Source organism: Urocitellus parryii, chromosome 14 (genome assembly GCF_045843805.1).
Source record: "Urocitellus parryii isolate mUroPar1 chromosome 14, mUroPar1.hap1, whole genome shotgun sequence".
NCBI classification, from domain to species: domain Eukaryota; kingdom Metazoa; phylum Chordata; class Mammalia; order Rodentia; family Sciuridae; genus Urocitellus; species Urocitellus parryii.
In genome coordinates, this window is record NC_135544.1 from 48,673,095 (window position 1) to 48,693,363 (window position 20,269).

General features: G+C 36.8%; 1 protein-coding gene across 13 annotated transcripts in view; it reads right to left on the reverse strand.

Annotated features, from left to right (window-relative positions):
- LOC144250108 (chromaffin granule amine transporter-like) overlaps positions 1 to 20,269 on the reverse strand; it is a 236,043-nt gene that overhangs the window by 81,492 nt on the left and 134,282 nt on the right. Inside the window, exons 15-18 of one of the 13 annotated variants that reach the window (XM_077792539.1) lie at positions 17,821 to 17,920; positions 16,622 to 16,741; positions 3,603 to 3,702; positions 2,390 to 2,509 (exon numbers count right to left, since the gene is read on the reverse strand). The exons of the other annotated variants lie outside the window; for them this stretch is intronic. The gene's annotated coding sequence lies outside the window, so the exon portion shown is untranslated. The remainder of the gene's footprint in view (positions 1 to 2,389; positions 2,510 to 3,602; positions 3,703 to 16,621; positions 16,742 to 17,820; positions 17,921 to 20,269) is intronic. 13 annotated transcript variants of the gene reach the window in all.

Below are 20,269 nucleotides of genomic sequence, written 5' to 3' on the forward strand. Positions count from 1 at the left end.
TAATATAAATTAATCTAATTTAAATCAATCTAATTTAAATTAATTTTATTAGTAGTATTATTTAAATTTCTTTTATTAATACTATGGTTTGATTTAAATTCATTTTATTAATTGATATTGTTTATTAACTTATGTTAAATTATAGTATGATTTATATTTAAAAATTCATTAAATTTTATTTAAATTAATACAATTTTACAAAGTAAATTTAACATAATATAGATTGAATTATTTAATATTGACTATATAATTTAATATAAATGTCAATAAAGTTAATTTTAATAAAAATGCTCTTAGTTGTTTTGGAAATTACAGGTGGCAGTGAAGTATTAGCAATATTATCTTCTTTTTTCTCCTCTTTGATTTTACCTAACTTAAGCTAGAACCTTTTGGTTTATCTTTTGCTTTACTTTACAAAAATAAAAAAAAAGGAAGAAAAACACCTAGTAGCTACACACATATCGGCTTTTCCTTTCTTATTTCTAAATTTCACCTTAACATTTACATTATTTTACCAAAATTAAGATGCCATCAGTTGTTAGGCATGAACAAAATCACTGAAACAACAACTGGAGGACGCATCCCAAAGTCACATTGGCCAAGTATTCAAAACATATAAATGTCTGAGAACCGATGAGCTCTGATAGTAAAGTTTCCCACCTATGAAAAGTTTCCCAATGCTATGGAAAATGATGACATTTCTCTTTTTGTGTTTTTTAAGCTGAGAACCAACCTAAGGTATGTTATCAGAAATTGTATGTAACTCAAGTCTTTAAATTTCTTATTTTTCCTGTACTGCAGACAAAGAGGCTCACAATTCCTTGAGCTCTACTAGCATTTTAGTGACAGGAAAAAATTCAATGATGCATAGTTGTTTATTTGCATTCAATGTCTATCAATCTTACATACTTTGGGAAGGGTCACAAGCCACGGCCCTTATGCCTCCTGCTCTATTTCAAAGCCTCCAGCATCAGTTGCAACAATTCTAGGAAACACTGGGAATACTCTATGGTACAAAATGCACAATTACTTTTATTTGAAAGCATCTCTAAGACATGAGTCATTAGGTGACTTTCTTGTTCTAAGTAAATTTACTGAATTATTATTAAGTGATAACACGGTAAGCCAAAATGAAAAATGAAAGCATATGCTTCAAATCAGAGCAAGGAAGAAATAAGAAGGTATGATGTGTGGTAAAAATACACGAACATGCAAATATTATCCAGCCTTCTTACGTCAAATGTCCTCTCTTTTATTTATTTATTTTTTGGAGGTTACATTCTTGCATGATATGCATGGAACAACTTTTGGGGGGATACGATCAGAAATTCAGCACTAAAATCTGCCTTCCTGTAACATCACACGGCTTACTCCCGAGAAGAATATCAAAGTATATATTTGGCTTCGACTTGCCAAATTACTTGGAATCTTATTCCAGTAGACTTCACACGGTTGGGAAAAGCAGAGTTCAGATTTGTCATGAGAGATTTTTATATATTCTGCTCACTCCATTGTGTCTAGGTGAGCCTTTGGGTTTCAATGCCTGGAAACACACTTCTTATATTTCAGAATTGAAGAGCTCTTGGAAACGGCGACCTCACTGCATTCTTGAGAAAAATATGTTATACAGGTACTCAGAAAATTACAAAGATTAATCTAGATCCAAGGTTTTTTTAAGACAAGGGGTTTAATGGAGAACACAGCAAGATAGCCTTAGAAATTTCATACTCCCTGCATTCTTAGGAAAAGCTGCTATATTGTAAAGAATAACACCAAACAGAAAAGTTCCTAAGAAAATATTGTGCTTTCAGTTTCCTTGTCTCATAAATTTTATTAAAGTTTCATTAAAGACCCTGTATTTGCTAGCCTTTTTATTAAATACTTTTTTGAGATATTCTATTAATGTCTATGACTGGATTTTATTTGGTCTCACATGAATGTCGCTCCCTGTGACAAAGGGTACATGGGAGGCAGGCAGGATCAGCCTGTCCTCTCCGAGGCACCAGCTGTCCGAACCAGGCTCTGACAGAGGTAGTGAAGGGCACTAGCGTCTCCTGGACTGAGCGAGAGGGTAAGTATCTGAGTGATATTAATTGTGTATAAATGCCACATTTTTTTTTTTATGCATTCATCTACTAAGTTGTTTCCACAATTTAGCTAATGTGAATTTTGCTGCTATAAACATTGATGCGGCTGTGTCCCTGTAGTATGCAGTTTTTAAGTCCTTTGGGTATAGACCAAAAAAGAGGGATAGCTAGGTCAAATGGTGGTTCTATTCCCAAATTTCCAAGGAATCGCCAAACTGCTTTCCATATTGGCTGCACCAATCTACAGTCCCACCGACAGTGTAGGAGTGTACATTTTTCCTGAAATCCTCACCAACACTTACTGTTGTTGTCTTCATCATAGCTGCCATTTTCAAAAATCGCTGACATTCTAACTGGAGGGAGGTGCAATTAAACCCCTATCTCTCACCATGCACAAAACTCCACTCAAATGAATCAAGGACCTAGGAATCAAACCAGAGACCTTGCATGTAACAGAAGAAAAAGTAGGCCCTAATTCCAATCATATGGGATTAGTCCCAAAATTCCTTAATAAGACTCCTATAGCACAAGAATTAAAATCAAGTATCAATAAATGAGATAGATTCAAACTAAAAAAGTTTCTTCTCCACAAAACAAACAATCTGGGAGGTGAATAGGGATCCTACATCTTGGGAGAAAAGTTTTGCCCCATCACACATCAGATAGAGCACTAATCTCTAGGGTATAGAAAGAACTCACAAATCTAAATACACACACACACACACACACACACACACACACATAAATAAATAAATAAATAAATAAATAAATAAATAAATGAATGGATGAACGAACGAATAAATAAATAAATAAATAAAATAAAATAACCCATTCAATAAATGGGCCACGGACCTGAACAGACACTTCTCCCAAGATGATATAAAATTAATCAACAAATTTATGCAAATATGCTCATCATCACTAGCACTTAGAGAAGTGAAAATCAAAACTACACTAAGATTTGAGGTTCAATCTTAAAGGCTGAAAATGAGCATGTTTCACCTCTCTTTCTCCTTCTACCACCAAATCCTCATAGAAATTAGAAAAGGACATTTGAAATGCTCAGTGATCCAAAATAAGAATGAGAATTTCAAGGACTGAACACAAAAATAGATTATGAAAGAGTAGATCAAGTTGAAAAGACAAAAGCAAACATAGAACGTGCAAGGAAACAGTTCACTTGCAGAAGCTGAGAGGTAACAGGCTGCTTCATGCTTTCAGTATTACATACCAGGGATCACAGAGCACAGGACAACAATAAGATAGTTATCTGGGGTACCACACCGTGGGGTACATAGAGCAAAAACATGGGAAACCCTGCAGAATAAAAGGCATCAACTGAACATCCCTCTCTCAGAACCCAAACAAGGAACCACCAACAAGCAGGGAGGGATAGAGAAGAGCTGTGTAATGCACTTAAGAAGCCTGACTGAGGAGCTATACCAAGAAGTTGTACCATGCACACAAAACTACATATCATGTTCAAACACACAGGCTACAGCCACCAAAATTTACCGTGCCCTAGACCACAATGAAAACGCCAGCCAATTCCGTAAAGGTGTTATCACACAGGCTGCAATTCTTTGTGCATCTAAAATTAGAAGAATTTTGACTCCTCAAAAAAAAAAAAAAAAAAAAATTCCATATACAATGAAATTAGGGCCATAGAAACAATTCCAAATAATTGTTAGATTAAAGCAAAAATCAAGATGGAATTAAATTAAAATACTATAATGGCAGAAGCAACAGGGATTTAGATATATGTATTTGAAAAGAGATTGAAATCAAACGGCATATGCTTTTAACATAAAAACATAAGAAAATACCTGGATACTGGATAAAATAATGTAAATGTTAAGGCAAAATTTAGAAAAAAAAAAAAAAAAAAAGGAAAAGCTGATGTTTGTAGCTACTGGGTGTTTTGTCTTCCCATTTTTATCTTGGTAAATTAAGATAAAAGATAAACAAAAGTTTCTAGCTTAAGTTAGGCAAAATGAGAGAGCAGACAAAAGTAGAATATATAGCTAATATTTCTCTGATACCTGTAGTTTCTAAAACCACTAAGTGGATTTTTATTAAAATTAATCTTATTAATATTTTTATTATATAGTTAATATTAAATGATTTAATCTATATTAAATGTTATTTAAATTGACTTTGTTAAATTGTATTAATTTAAATGAAATTTAATGAATTTTTAGTATACTGATTTTAAGTCCTTTAGTTATAAACCAATGAGTGGGACAGCTGGGTCAAATGGTGCTTCCGATCCCAGTTTTCCGAGGAATTTTCATACTGCTTTTCAGACTGGCTGCATCAATTTGCAGTGCCACCAGCAATGTATACGTGTACCTTTTTCCCCCACATCCTCGCCAACATTTACTGTTGCTTATATTCTTGATGATTGCCATTCTGATTGAAGTGAGATGAAATCTTAGAGTAGTTTTGATTTGCATCTCTCTCATTACTAGTGAAGTTGAACATTTTTTCATATATTTATTGACTGATTGTATTGCTTCTTCTGTGAAGTGTCTGTTCAATACCTTGCCCTTTACATTAAAATAAATATATATATATATATATATATATATATATATATATATATATATATATATATATTGTTTATTGCTGGCAAAAATAGAGTATCATTGAATAGTTCCAAAGTTTAGAGACTTCTAAAAAAGTGGCTTTTATAGACTTTCATGAGTTGAAAACTAGTTGTATTTCTAATAGGGTGGAGCTCAGTAATCACTATGTTGCCATCAAGAAAGCCCGGCAGATGTTTGCCCAGTGGAATGAAAGAAAAAAAAAAAAAAAAAAAAAAAACCAGAATTGAGAACATCATCCAGGCAAATCAGTAGGCAACTGATTCTAGCTCGAGGCAGACAATTAATCTGTTGACGAATCTACTTTCACAGTTTGTACATAACATTTATGGACTATTATTTTAAATTCTATTTTTAAAATATTTATTATTTAGCCTTTCGTGGACACAACATCTTTATTTTATTTTATTTATTTATTTATTTATTTTTTATGTAGTGCTGAGGATCAAACCCCATGCCTCACGCATGCTAGGTGAACGAGCTACTACTTGAGCCATAGACCCAACACTCTCTTAAATTCTTATTTCCACCTTGCTTCTTTATGATAATGAGAATTCAAATTTATGGGCAATATAGCATTCACTGAACAACTTCTCAGTCCAAATCAAGCCTTCTACTACTGTATTGTCACTGGAGTGTTATGTTAATCTTCCTACAAACGTGTGCGGAACATTTCATTGATTATGCCAATTCTTAAAGATACAAATGTGCCGAGCCCTAATATCCAGAGTACACAAAGAACTCAAAAAGTAAACATTAAGAAAACAAACAACCCAATCAACAAATGGGCCAAGGACCTGAACAGACACTTCTCAGAGAAGGATACACAATTAATCAAAAAATACACGGAAAAAAATGCTCACCATCTCTAGCAATCAGAGAAATGCAAATTAAAACCACTCTAAGATACCAAATCAGTCCACTAAGAATGGCAGCCATTAGGAAGTCAAACAACAACAAGTGCTGGCAAGGATGTGGGGGGAAAGGTACACTTGTACATTGCTGGTGCGACTGCAAATTGGTGCAGCCAATTTGGAAAGCATTATGGAGATTCCTGGGAAAGCTGGGAATGGAACCACCATTCGACCCAGCTATTCCCCTTCTCGGACTATTCCCAAAGACCTAAAAAGAGCATGCTATAGGGATACAGCTACATCAAGGTTCACAGCAGCACAATTCACAATAGCTAGAATGTGGAACCAACCTAGATGCCAGTCAATAGATGAATGGATAAGAAAATGTGGCATTTGTACACAATGGAATATTACTCAGCACTAAAAAATAACAAAACCATGGCATTTGCAGGGAAATGGATGGCATTAGAGGAGATTATGCTAAGTGAAGTTAGCCAATCCCTAGGAAAGAAATGCTGAATGTCTTCTTTCATATAAGGAGGGGGACTCAAAACAGAGCAGGCTGGAAGAGCATGAAAAGAAGACTACCAATTAGAAGGGACAAGAGGTGGGAGGGAATGGGAGAGAGAAGGGGAATTTCATGGAAATGGAAGGATACCCTCATTGTTACACACAATTACATAGAAGAGGATGTGAGGGGAAAGGGGGAAAAAAAGGAGAGAAATGAATTACAGTAGCTGGGGTAGAGAGAGATTATGGGAGGGGAGGGGACAGAAGGGGGGATAGGGAGGGAATAGGAAAGGCAGCAGAATATAACAGACACTAGTATGGCAGTATGTATAAACCTGCACGTACAGCCAATGTGATCCTGCAAACTGTACACGTGGTAAAAATAAGAATTCATACCCCACTTGAATCAAATGTATGAAATATGATATGTCAAGATCATTGTAATTTTTTTTTAAGCAACCAATAAAAATTTAAAAAAAGAAACGAGACAAGGCCCATATTAAAGAGATTTAAAAATTCTACTGAAATCTATAAGAAAATGTTTGAATGAATCATGAGGTATTAAAAGAAGTACAAACTTAATATCTTGCATAGAATTTATCACCCTATGTTTATAGACTCAAAAAGCTTTCCTTACTTTAACCTTCAACTGTGTTTTAACAAAGCCACATTATTAAGGGCTCTCTACTTCTGGCTTTATTCTTTCTTACTTAGTCTTTTCCCCCATATGAGATCCTCACCACCACAGTCGTCAATGGCTGACCTTGCATTATAATTCAAGGATCACTCTATGTAACAGCTTCTCCATTGACTGACTGTATTCAATTGCACTTCATAGCAGGAAATGTATATAACACAGCTTTATGTTGTTCACAATATCTACCACAATACCTTGTACTTTTTGGGCACTGAATATATGGATAAGGATACACTTACGAATACTGGATCCTTTTTGTCACATGTGCTCGCGAATGAGCCAGGGTTTTCCCTCCATATCCCCCATAGTTTCCAGGAATATTCCAAACATATTGAGAAGAAGAGAAATGCTTTTATTTGGACGGTCAGTTTCGAATACACTAGGTAGGTATCTCTCTCAGATAGAAATACAAAATGACAAACAGCTGTGGTCAGAGTGAACCATGCTAGAAGACCGAATCTGAGTGATCAGAAATGCCTTTCAGCAGGAGGAGCAACAACCACTGGAACCAGATTCAAGCCAAATGGGATAGGTCTTACACTGAAAAAGGATCATTATTTGTGATTTAAAACAATAAACAAACACAGAACACCTAAAGAGAAGGAGGCACCCTGCTATAATTTGGATCTGGAATGTTGCCCAAAGGTCATGTGTTGAAAGCTTGGACCCCAATCCACCAGCATTCAGAACGGACTCTACAGAAAGGTGAATTGAATCCTGAGCTCTAACCTCGTCTGTGGATCAATCCACTGATGGGTTCATGATTGGACAGGACTATCGGGAGTTGGTCAAAACTGTGGGCGGTAGGGCCTAGTTGGAGGGTAGGCCACTGGAGTTGATTCCCTGGAAGGGTACATCATATTCCTCAGTCCTCTCTTCCCCTCACCATTTCCCTGATCTCCATGAGTTGAGAAGCTCTGTTTTGAAGCCAGGCTCTCTGCCATGGTAATCTGCCTCACTTCAGGCCACAGCAATGGAGCCTGAAATTGAACCAAAATAAATATTTACTCATTTAATTTTCTCAGGTATGTTGTCAAAGTGATGAAAAAGTCTTCTAACACACACACACACACACACACACACACACACACAGGAGGAATGGTCTAAAGGGAGAAAAGGACACTTGGTATTGTTGATGCCTTCTTCAACAGTAGACACAGCTGGGGTACAGCGTGGATTCTCACTTCAGCAGATGCTAAAAGGGGCTTAAATTTTTATTTTAGTCTTTTATGAGGAGACATTGACTAACACAGGCCTGACTTCTCTCTCAGATTTGGAGATGAATAAGAAGGACCAAGAAGATTTCCTTTTCTAGCACAGGACACAAATGCAGTCACTAGGTTCTGATAGCAATCTGAGTAATTATGTCTACTTGCTCTATCTTGAAGGCAAGAGACATTATGAGGTGATTCATATGATCCTTAGAATCTATTTAACCATTAATTTTCCAAAAATTCTTCCTTTTTTAAAATTTTATTTCTGCCACCTTGGGGTTTTGTTTCCTGAACAGACATATAGAAAGAACAGCTCAAGGAAAAGAGTCTCCTGAATATGGGCTCTGGGAAGAGAGTAATGGGAGCAAACCCAAACCCCTTCTAAAGGGTAATAAGGAAAATGATCCTAAAGGAAACAAAAAGGCAAATATGAACAAAGTGGCAGCAGGCTCCATTTGTTGGCCACTTTCTCTGCACCAGCCATCAGGTGAGAACTACACACACTATGTTCTCATTTACTGTTCAACTCATGCTTGTGAGAGAGGTTTCATAAATGCATTCTGTCAGTTTAGCTCCAAAATTGCTTTGGTCCCAACTGGTCTGTCTGTTACAGCCCACGTGCTTCCTCTCTTTGCTTTGTCCCCAACTCTACAAAACTGCCTCCTCATTAACTTGTTGGAATTTAAACACCTTGGAAAGCAGGGCCTTATCTTAACTCCTTCTGATCCTTAGAGGTATGGGAATTACATTTAGGATTGTTACTCCATAGTAGAAAATTTCTCAACTTTCTATTTCGCTCTGTACTCTTGAAACCTGGATTATATTTGGCACTGATAAACAACCATAGGTGAAGTGAACATCAACCTATTGGCTCTAAAACAAATTTTTCTTAAGTGAAATTTAAGCGGAATTTTTGAGCACTTAAATAAACTTCAATCAGAATCAACAAGGACCAAATAATATTAAAATGAACTCGAAAATTTATAGATTAACAGCAAAAGTTTACTTTTGGAAAGGGTAAAGATGGTTCTTTAGTGAAATTTAATCCGTATTATAATTTGAATTCTGAGACTGATTAAGACTCTGTGATGGTTAATTTTATATGTTAACTCGTCTGGGCTACGATGCCCAGATACTTGGCCAACTTTTATTCTGGGTGTGTCTGTGCTGGTGTTATGGGGTGAGATTTACTTTTGAATCGGGGACTTTTAGTTAAATAGATTCCATTCTCTAATGTGGAGCGAGACCTCACCTCGTCAACTGAATGCAACTGAATGGGACAAAGAGCCCACCTCTCCCAGACAAGAGGGAACTGTCCAGTGAACTACCTTTGGATTTCATCTACAACATTGATTCTTCCTGGCTCCACAGCACACTGCCTTGGGACTCAAACTGGGACACTTTCCTGGGTCTCTAGCTCCTCCCAGCCAACCCTGCCCAATCCTGTGAGCCAATAGCTGACAGGCAAGTGCAGGGAAGAAGCAGAGGCCCTGCAGGGGGTGAGTGTGCTACTGGATGCCAGTCCCTGGTCAAAGCGCAGGACAGGCTTCTGAGTTTACAGGCAGGAAGGGATGATTAGTGTTGGTGGAGCCCCAGGAACCCCGCGCTCTGAGGAATTCTGAGCGCTTGGGTCATAATCGACCCCGGCAACGCCGGAGGACGTTCGGGGCAGAGAAGTGGATGGTGATGGACGCGCTTCTCAGAGCTGGTCCGATGGATCACTGAAGTGGCCACGATGTGGTCCTGGTTTGGAGGCCTGGGCTCAGGCTTGGGCCACTTCTTGGGTCAGGTGGGGAGCAGCTTGGCTTTCCTCACCGGCCAGAGCTCCACCTTCAACAGGGAGATGCTTCTGGATGACTTAGGAGACCCAGAAGCAGCTTTACATCATGGTGGGAGAAAGGAAATGGAAACTACTGATTCCACACTAAGATGTGAGAATGAAGGACCGAAAAAGTGCTGTACTGACCTGGAAGAAAAGCATGAAGCATCAGAGCTACAAATAAACCATCAGTCTGTAAGTTCCCAAAATCAACTGCCACAGAAAGAGGTAGAGATCAGCCATCCTAAAGCAGGACAGATTGTACTGCAAGATCAAATGTTCCAACTACAGGCAGCTGCTCAATCAGTACGCTCGGGAGCTTGTGGTGTACCAACAACAACTGCACCGGCTCCGCTCGGTTCCCTGGTCGGTAGTCATTTTTCAGCCTTTCGTGATGATGACACGGACTTTAGTGACATAATTTTATCACAACAAGAAACAAACAGATTACCAACTGAAGTTGCAAAACATGAATCTGAAGTTGGCCACTCGAGGCAGATTGCTGAGGCTCAGGGAACGCACCATTCTGACTCAAGTGAAATCTGCAAAGTATTAAATACTATCAAGACTCTTCAACCAAACCAAAGTCCAGACATATATGATCATCAGCATGAAATTTCAGTTTGGGAGCAGAGTTCTACTGTGGCAGAAAAGGGGAGAACCCTTCCTCAGCATTCAGCAGTGGAAGAAGTGTTCAGGCTTCAACGAGCCCTGGCTGATGCGGAGAAGGAAATCGTGAGACTAAATGGTTTAAACCAGGATAACCGTCTTGCTGAAGACAATCTGAAACTTGAAATGCACGTTGAAGCTCTAGAAAAAGAGAAGTCATCATTGAGTCAAGAAAAAGAGGAACTTCAGATGTCACTGTCAAAACTGAGCCGTGACTATCAAGTCATGAAAAACAAAGCTTCAACGGACATGAATTTGAATGTACAATTACTAGACTTAAAACTTCACTTGAAGGCAAAGGAGGAAGAACTGAATCAGACTATCAATGAAAAGAAAATGCTGATAGCTGAGTTAGAAGAACTGGATCATCGGAATCGGGAAGCTACAGAGCACATGATTTTGATACAAGATGAGCTATCAAAACAACAAAATGAAGGAGACCTTGTCATCAAGAAGTTGGAACAAGATCTAGATGATGAAAAAAAGAGAGTTCATCAACTTGAGGATGAGCAGATGAACATATCCCAAGAGCTGCATGTGCAGAAGGAGAAGTTAACTGAGAATGCACGGAGCCTCAGTGATTTGCATTTAACTAAGCAGAAGCTTGAAGGTAAAGTAGAAGATTTAGTAGATCAGCTAAATCAGTCACAAAAAAATAGTTCAAACGTCCAGCAGGAAAACCTTGGGCTTAAGGATCACATTAGACAACTTGAAGAGGAGCTGTCTGGGTTTAAGAGTAAGTATCGAGCCTCTCTGAATGAAGACTCTAACAGTCATTGTAAGGATGACATGCCTAAAGAACGAGAAGCTGAAGCTAGCAACCTAAGGCAAAATCTTTCTCAAGAGGAACAGCTCAATGAAAACTTAACAAAAGTTGCTGTTGAACTCAAGACGGAAAATGAAATGTTGATTTTAGCACGTGACGATGTAAGGCGTAAGTTGGAAGAATCTATTGCTGCTTACAATCAAATCTCTCAAGAAAAAGACACTATCACGGAGACTCTCAAAAGAGACAAAGAAGAGACTGAAGCCAAACTGCACCAGGCAGAAAAAAGACTGTTGGAAGAAGCAAATAATCACAGGCAGACTATTCAGGAACTCTCCAATGCACATGATTGGAATACCTCGGCCTTAAAGCTGAAACACGAATGTGCAGTTCAACTCAATCAAGAGAAGGACTTTGAAATAGCAGGACTCAAAAAGAATATTGAGCAAATGACTGCTGATGAAAAAGAAACTGAGGAAATTTTGGCATCTTACATAGAAGAACAGGAGCGATTGATACAAGTCATAAATGAGAAAGAAGTTTTTATTGAAAAACTCGAAGAAAAAAGTTCACAACTACAAAAGGATTTAGATAAGTGTTCTCAGGCCTTAAGAGAAAATGAAACTTTAAGGCAATCCGTTGAAAGAAAGGACAGAAGTCTTACCTACATGAGAGCAGAAAACAACTATCTGCGAGTAGAACTGGAAATATTTACGCAACCTGTACCAGTGGCTGAGCCTGAAGCTCTTGATGCTATCACAGAACTAGAATTGGAGGTATCTCAACTGAACATAGTCAAAAATCATCTGGAAGATGAAATTCAAGACCATCTGAATATAATTGAAAATCAAAACCAGCATAAAATGCAACTACTTCAGTCTTTACAGGAGCAGAAGGAGGAAATGCATGAATTTAAGTACAAGTATGAGCAGATGAATGCTGCGCATAGCCAGTTAATTTTAGAAAGAGAGGAGGAAATTAAGAACTTGCAGAAAACTGTTGAAGAACTAAAAGCCCAGTTGCCTGGAGAGAGAGGAGACGCTCAAACACTGAATTCTGATATTTTTCAAGAGACCAAAGTAAAAATCCTAAGAGAAAACGAGGTTCAACACTTCCAAGAAGAAGAGAAAGCTCTGCATTCTGCTGAACTAGCCAAAGAAAAACAGTCAATAGCTGAATGGAAGAACAAGGCCGAAAAGCTAGAAGGAGAAGTAACATCACTGCAGGAACGTTTGGATCAAGCGAATGCTCTGTGGGATTCTGCTTCCAGACTGAGAGAAGACTTAGATCTCAAGGAAGAGCAGATGGCAGAACTGAAAAAACAAAACGAGCTCCGAAAAGAAATGTTGGACCACGCACAACAGAAATTGTCGACTTTGGTCAACAGCGCAGAAGGAAAAGTGGACAAAGTCCTCATGCGAAACCTTCTAATCGCTCATTTCCAAACAACAAAAGGCAAACGTCGTCGTGAAGTATTGCAGTTGATGGGGAGCATCCTGGACGTTCCAAAGGACGAAATGGAGCACTTGTTGAATAAAGATTATGGTGGTGTCAGAAAGTGGATGAGGAGTTGCCTTGGAGGGGCTTCAACAAGTGTCCCCAGCACACCTCCGAAACCAAATCAACAACCCCAACCCGTGCTTCATAGTTCTTTTTCAGAACCCCTTTACCAGGAAATGTTAAAGATGGAGCCAAATTAAGAGCTGGCAGAAGCACCAACGGGAATCCACTCTTGGTCCCACGTTCTGCAGCGGTGCCTCTTAGTAACCTCGCTGGAGTTGGACTTGGTGGACCTGGGCGTCCTCTTTTCACACCCATTGCAGATTTCATGCCCACCTTTACACCGTCGCCAGTGTCCCTGCACAACAGGGCCAGAGCTGTACTCCAGGATCTTCTAAATATTTAGCATTATTCTAAAGAAGCCATAACCCTTTTTGATGTTTTACAGCATGGCCTTTTGAAAAAGCACGCATGTGCTTGTAGACAAAAAGAGAAAGCAAAACAGCTGGTATATGTAAGTGTATGGCTACTAGGTATTTTATTTTATTTCTTTAGTTGTTGTTGTTGTTGTGATTTTTTGCTATAGTACTTTTTAAAAAATTTGTTTTGTTTTTTGTAGCACTTTTTGTTTATAGAATTTTGTTCCAATGTAGCAGATAATCATCACCAGTTATCAATTCTGATGTACTTTTGTGAGCCACTGTACAGAGCAGCCTTCTTGAACCACTAGTTCCAACCTCACTTAATGGCATTAAGATAAAAACGATACATGCAATCACAGGAAACAAGAGAAATCCAACCCATGAGAAGGATGTCTCAGATTCAGAGTACATGAAAACCAAATATAATGTTGCAAAACGTTGAGAATATTTAGTTTATCCAAGATAACATTGTACAACTACCAAGCGAAAATTCCAATGGGGAGGACCTAAACAGGAAGCTTAGTGGATAAATTCTAAGATGCTTTGAATCCAAATTCTATGACCCCTATCCATTTTGCTGATTTCCATTTCTCTACGAAAGTCACTTCACATTAATTCAGTTTTCCAGATGATAAATATGTCCAGAAGGAAGAGTATTTTTATGAGGCAACCCCGCCCGAAGTGGGATCACATGATCCATTGCCAATGGAAAAGTTAATTAGTAAGAATGTATCATTAAATATCTGGACTGCTTATCTACATACTATTGGGGGCTCTACAATCATTCTTATAAACACATTTTATAAAACATTTGATCAAAACAAGTTGGGGAGAGAAATAAGCTGACAACAGTTTTTGGAAGATGAAAAGCTTTACAACAGGAGTAGTTATAACCTTTTGATAAATTAAGGTAAAAGATGAATCAAAAGTTTCTAGCTTAAGTAGGTGAAATCAGAGAAGCGAAAAAGCAGATTGCATAGCACATACTTCTCTGACACCCGTAGTTTCTAAAACCATTCAGAACGTTTTTATTAAAATTAATTTAAACAAAATTTAATATGTTTTTAAATATAAATTATACTATCATTTAATATAAATTAATCTAATTTAAATCAATCTAATTTAAATTAATTTTATTAGTAGTATTATTTAAATTTCTTTTATTAATACTATGGTTTGATTTAAATTCATTTTATTAATTGATATTGTTTATTAACTTATGTTAAATTATAGTATGATTTATATTTAAAAATTCATTAAATTTTATTTAAATTAATACAATTTTACAAAGTAAATTTAACATAATATAGATTGAATTATTTAATATTGACTATATAATTTAATATAAATGTCAATAAAGTTAATTTTAATAAAAATGCTCTTAGTTGTTTTGGAAATTACAGGTGGCAGTGAAGTATTAGCAATATTATCTTCTTTTTTCTCCTCTTTGATTTTACCTAACTTAAGCTAGAACCTTTTGGTTTATCTTTTGCTTTACTTTACAAAAATAAAAAAAAAGGAAGAAAAACACCTAGTAGCTACACACATATCGGCTTTTCCTTTCTTATTTCTAAATTTCACCTTAACATTTACATTATTTTACCAAAATTAAGATGCCATCAGTTGTTAGGCATGAACAAAATCACTGAAACAACAACTGGAGGACGCATCCCAAAGTCACATTGGCCAAGTATTCAAAACATATAAATGTCTGAGAACCGATGAGCTCTGATAGTAAAGTTTCCCACCTATGAAAAGTTTCCCAATGCTATGGAAAATGATGACATTTCTCTTTTTGTGTTTTTTAAGCTGAGAACCAACCTAAGGTATGTTATCAGAAATTGTATGTAACTCAAGTCTTTAAATTTCTTATTTTTCCTGTACTGCAGACAAAGAGGCTCACAATTCCTTGAGCTCTACTAGCATTTTAGTGACAGGAAAAAATTCAATGATGCATAGTTGTTTATTTGCATTCAATGTCTATCAATCTTACATACTTTGGGAAGGGTCACAAGCCACGGCCCTTATGCCTCCTGCTCTATTTCAAAGCCTCCAGCATCAGTTGCAACAATTCTAGGAAACACTGGGAATACTCTATGGTACAAAATGCACAATTACTTTTATTTGAAAGCATCTCTAAGACATGAGTCATTAGGTGACTTTCTTGTTCTAAGTAAATTTACTGAATTATTATTAAGTGATAACACGGTAAGCCAAAATGAAAAATGAAAGCATATGCTTCAAATCAGAGCAAGGAAGAAATAAGAAGGTATGATGTGTGGTAAAAATACACGAACATGCAAATATTATCCAGCCTTCTTACGTCAAATGTCCTCTCTTTTATTTATTTATTTTTTGGAGGTTACATTCTTGCATGATATGCATGGAACAACTTTTGGGGGGATACGATCAGAAATTCAGCACTAAAATCTGCCTTCCTGTAACATCACACGGCTTACTCCCGAGAAGAATATCAAAGTATATATTTGGCTTCGACTTGCCAAATTACTTGGAATCTTATTCCAGTAGACTTCACACGGTTGGGAAAAGCAGAGTTCAGATTTGTCATGAGAGATTTTTATATATTCTGCTCACTCCATTGTGTCTAGGTGAGCCTTTGGGTTTCAATGCCTGGAAACACACTTCTTATATTTCAGAATTGAAGAGCTCTTGGAAACGGCGACCTCACTGCATTCTTGAGAAAAATATGTTATACAGGTACTCAGAAAATTACAAAGATTAATCTAGATCCAAGGTTTTTTTAAGACAAGGGGTTTAATGGAGAACACAGCAAGATAGCCTTAGAAATTTCATACTCCCTGCATTCTTAGGAAAAGCTGCTATATTGTAAAGAATAACACCAAACAGAAAAGTTCCTAAGAAAATATTGTGCTTTCAGTTTCCTTGTCTCATAAATTTTATTAAAGTTTCATTAAAGACCCTGTATTTGCTAGCCTTTTTATTAAATACTTTTTTGAGATATTCTATTAATGTCTATGACTGGATTTTATTTGGTCTCACATGAATGTCGCTCCCTGTGACAAAGGGTACATGGGAGGCAGGCAGGATCAGCCTGTCCTCTCCGAGGCACCAGCTGTCCGAACCAGGCTCTGACAGAGGTAGTGAAGGGCACTAGCGTCTCCTGGACTGAGCGAGAGGGTAAGTATCTGAGTGATATTAATTGTGTATAAATGCCACATTTTTTTTTTTATGCATTCATCTACTAAGTTGTTTCCACAATTTAGCTAATGTGAATTTTGCTGCTATAAACATTGATGCGGCTGTGTCCCTGTAGTATGCAGTTTTTAAGTCCTTTGGGTATAGACCAAAAAAGAGGGATAGCTAGGTCAAATGGTGGTTCTATTCCCAAATTTCCAAGGAATCGCCAAACTGCTTTCCATATTGGCTGCACCAATCTACAGTCCCACCGACAGTGTAGGAGTGTACATTTTTCCTGAAATCCTCACCAACACTTACTGTTGTTGTCTTCATCATAGCTGCCATTTTCAAAAATCGCTGACATTCTAACTGGAGGGAGGTGCAATTAAACCCCTATCTCTCACCATGCACAAAACTCCACTCAAATGAATCAAGGACCTAGGAATCAAACCAGAGACCTTGCATGTAACAGAAGAAAAAGTAGGCCCTAATTCCAATCATATGGGATTAGTCCCAAAATTCCTTAATAAGACTCCTATAGCACAAGAATTAAAATCAAGTATCAATAAATGAGATAGATTCAAACTAAAAAAGTTTCTTCTCCACAAAACAAACAATCTGGGAGGTGAATAGGGATCCTACATCTTGGGAGAAAAGTTTTGCCCCATCACACATCAGATAGAGCACTAATCTCTAGGGTATAGAAAGAACTCACAAATCTAAATACACACACACACACACACACACACAAATAAATAAATAAATAAATAAATAAATAAATGAATGGATGAACGAACGAATAAATAAATAAATAAATAAAATAAAATAACCCATTCAATAAATGGGCCACGGACCTGAACAGACACTTCTCCCAAGATGATATAAAATTAATCAACAAATTTATGCAAATATGCTCATCATCACTAGCACTTAGAGAAGTGAAAATCAAAACTACACTAAGATTTGAGGTTCAATCTTAAAGGCTGAAAATGAGCATGTTTCACCTCTCTTTCTCCTTCTACCACCAAATCCTCATAGAAATTAGAAAAGGACATTTGAAATGCTCAGTGATCCAAAATAAGAATGAGAATTTCAAGGACTGAACACAAAAATAGATTATGAAAGAGTAGATCAAGTTGAAAAGACAAAAGCAAACATAGAACGTGCAAGGAAACAGTTCACTTGCAGAAGCTGAGAGGTAACAGGCTGCTTCATGCTTTCAGTATTACATACCAGGGATCACAGAGCACAGGACAACAATAAGATAGTTATCTGGGGTACCACACCGTGGGGTACATAGAGCAAAAACATGGGAAACCCTGCAGAATAAAAGGCATCAACTGAACATCCCTCTCTCAGAACCCAAACAAGGAACCACCAACAAGCAGGGAGGGATAGAGAAGAGCTGTGTAATGCACTTAAGAAGCCTGACTGAGGAGCTATACCAAGAAGTTGTACCATGCACACAAAACTACATATCATGTTCAAACACACAGGCTACAGCCACCAAAATTTACCGTGCCCTAGACCACAATGAAAACGCCAGCCAATTCCGTAAAGGTGTTATCACACAGGCTGCAATTCTTTGTGCATCTAAAATTAGAAGAATTTTGACTCCTCAAAAAAAAAAAAAAAAAAAAATTCCATATACAATGAAATTAGGGCCATAGAAACAATTCCAAATAATTGTTAGATTAAAGCAAAAATCAAGATGGAATTAAATTAAAATACTATAATGGCAGAAGCAACAGGGATTTAGATATATGTATTTGAAAAGAGATTGAAATCAAACGGCATATGCTTTTAACATAAAAACATAAGAAAATACCTGGATACTGGATAAAATAATGTAAATGTTAAGGCAAAATTTAGAAAAAAAAAAAAAAAGGAAAAGCTGATGTGTGTAGCTACTGGGTGTTTTGTCTTCCCATTTTTATCTTGGTAAATTAAGATAAAAGATAAACAAAAGTTTCTAGCTTAAGTTAGGCAAAATGAGAGAGCAGACAAAAGTAGAATATATAGCTAATATTTCTCTGATACCTGTAGTTTCTAAAACCACTAAGTGGATTTTTATTAAAATTAATCTTATTAATATTTTTATTATATAGTTAATATTAAATGATTTAATCTATATTAAATGTTATTTAAATTGACTTTGTTAAATTGTATTAATTTAAATGAAATTTAATGAATTTTTAGTATACTGATTTTAAGTCCTTTAGTTATAAACCAATGAGTGGGACAGCTGGGTCAAATGGTGCTTCCGATCCCAGTTTTCCGAGGAATTTTCATACTGCTTTTCAGACTGGCTGCATCAATTTGCAGTGCCACCAGCAATGTATACGTGTACCTTTTTCCCCCACATCCTCGCCAACATTTACTGTTGCTTATATTCTTGATGATTGCCATTCTGATTGAAGTGAGATGAAATCTTAGAGTAGTTTTGATTTGCATCTCTCTCATTACTAGTGAAGTTGAACATTTTTTCATATATTTATTGACTGATTGTATTGCTTCTTCTGTGAAGTGTCTGTTCAATACCTTGCCCTTTACATTAAAATAAATATATATATATATATATATATATATATATTGTTTATTGCTGGCAAAAATAGAGTATCATTGAATAGTTCCAAAGTTTAGAGACTTCTAAAAAAGTGGCTTTTATAGACTTTCATGAGTTGAAAACTAGTTGTATTTCTAATAGGGTGGAGCTCAGTAATCACTATGTTGCCATCAAGAAAGCCCGGCAGATGTTTGCCCAGTGGAATGAAAGAAAAAAAAAAAAAAAAAAAAAAACCAGAATTGAGAACATCATCCAGGCAAATCAGTAGGCAACTGATTCTAGCTCGAGGCAGACAATTAATCTGTTGACGAATCTACTTTCACAGTTTGTACATAACATTTATGGACTATTATTTTAAATTCTATTTTTAAAATATTTATTATTTAGCCTTTCGTGGACACAACATCTTTATTTTATTTTATTTATTTATTTATTTATTTTTTATGTAGTGCTGAGGATCAAACCCCATGCCTCACGCATGCTAGGTGAACGAGCTACTACTTGAGCCATAGACCCAACACTCTCTTAAATTCTTATTTCCACCTTGCTTCTTTATGATAATGAGAATTCAAATTTATGGGCAATATAGCATTCACTGAACAACTTCTCAGTCCAAATCAAGCCTTCTACTACTGTATTGTCACTGGAGTGTTATGTTAATCTTCCTACAAACGTGTGCGGAACATTTCATTGATTATGCCAATTCTTAAAGATACAAATGTGCCGAGCCCTAATATCCAGAGTACACAAAGAACTCAAAAAGTAAACATTAAGAAAACAAACAACCCAATCAACAAATGGGCCAAGGACCTGAACAGACACTTCTCAGAGAAGGATACACAATTAATCAAAAAATACACGGAAAAAAATGCTCACCATCTCTAGCAATCAGAGAAATGCAAATTAAAACCACTCTAAGATACCAAATCAGTCCACTAAGAATGGCAGCCATTAGGAAGTCAAACAACAACAAGTGCTGGCAAGGATGTGGGGGGAAAGGTACACTTGTACATTGCTGGTGCGACTGCAAATTGGTGCAGCCAATTTGGAAAGCATTATGGAGATTCCTGGGAAAGCTGGGAATGGAACCACCATTCGACCCAGCTATTCCCCTTCTCGGACTATTCCCAAAGACCTAAAAAGAGCATGCTATAGGGATACAGCTACATCAAGGTTCACAGCAGCACAATTCACAATAGCTAGAATGTGGAACCAACCTAGATGCCAGTCAATAGATGAATGGATAAGAAAATGTGGCATTTGTACACAATGGAATATTACTCAGCACTAAAAAATAACAAAACCATGGCATTTGCAGGGAAATGGATGGCATTAGAGGAGATTATGCTAAGTGAAGTTAGCCAATCCCTAGGAAAGAAATGCTGAATGTCTTCTTTCAT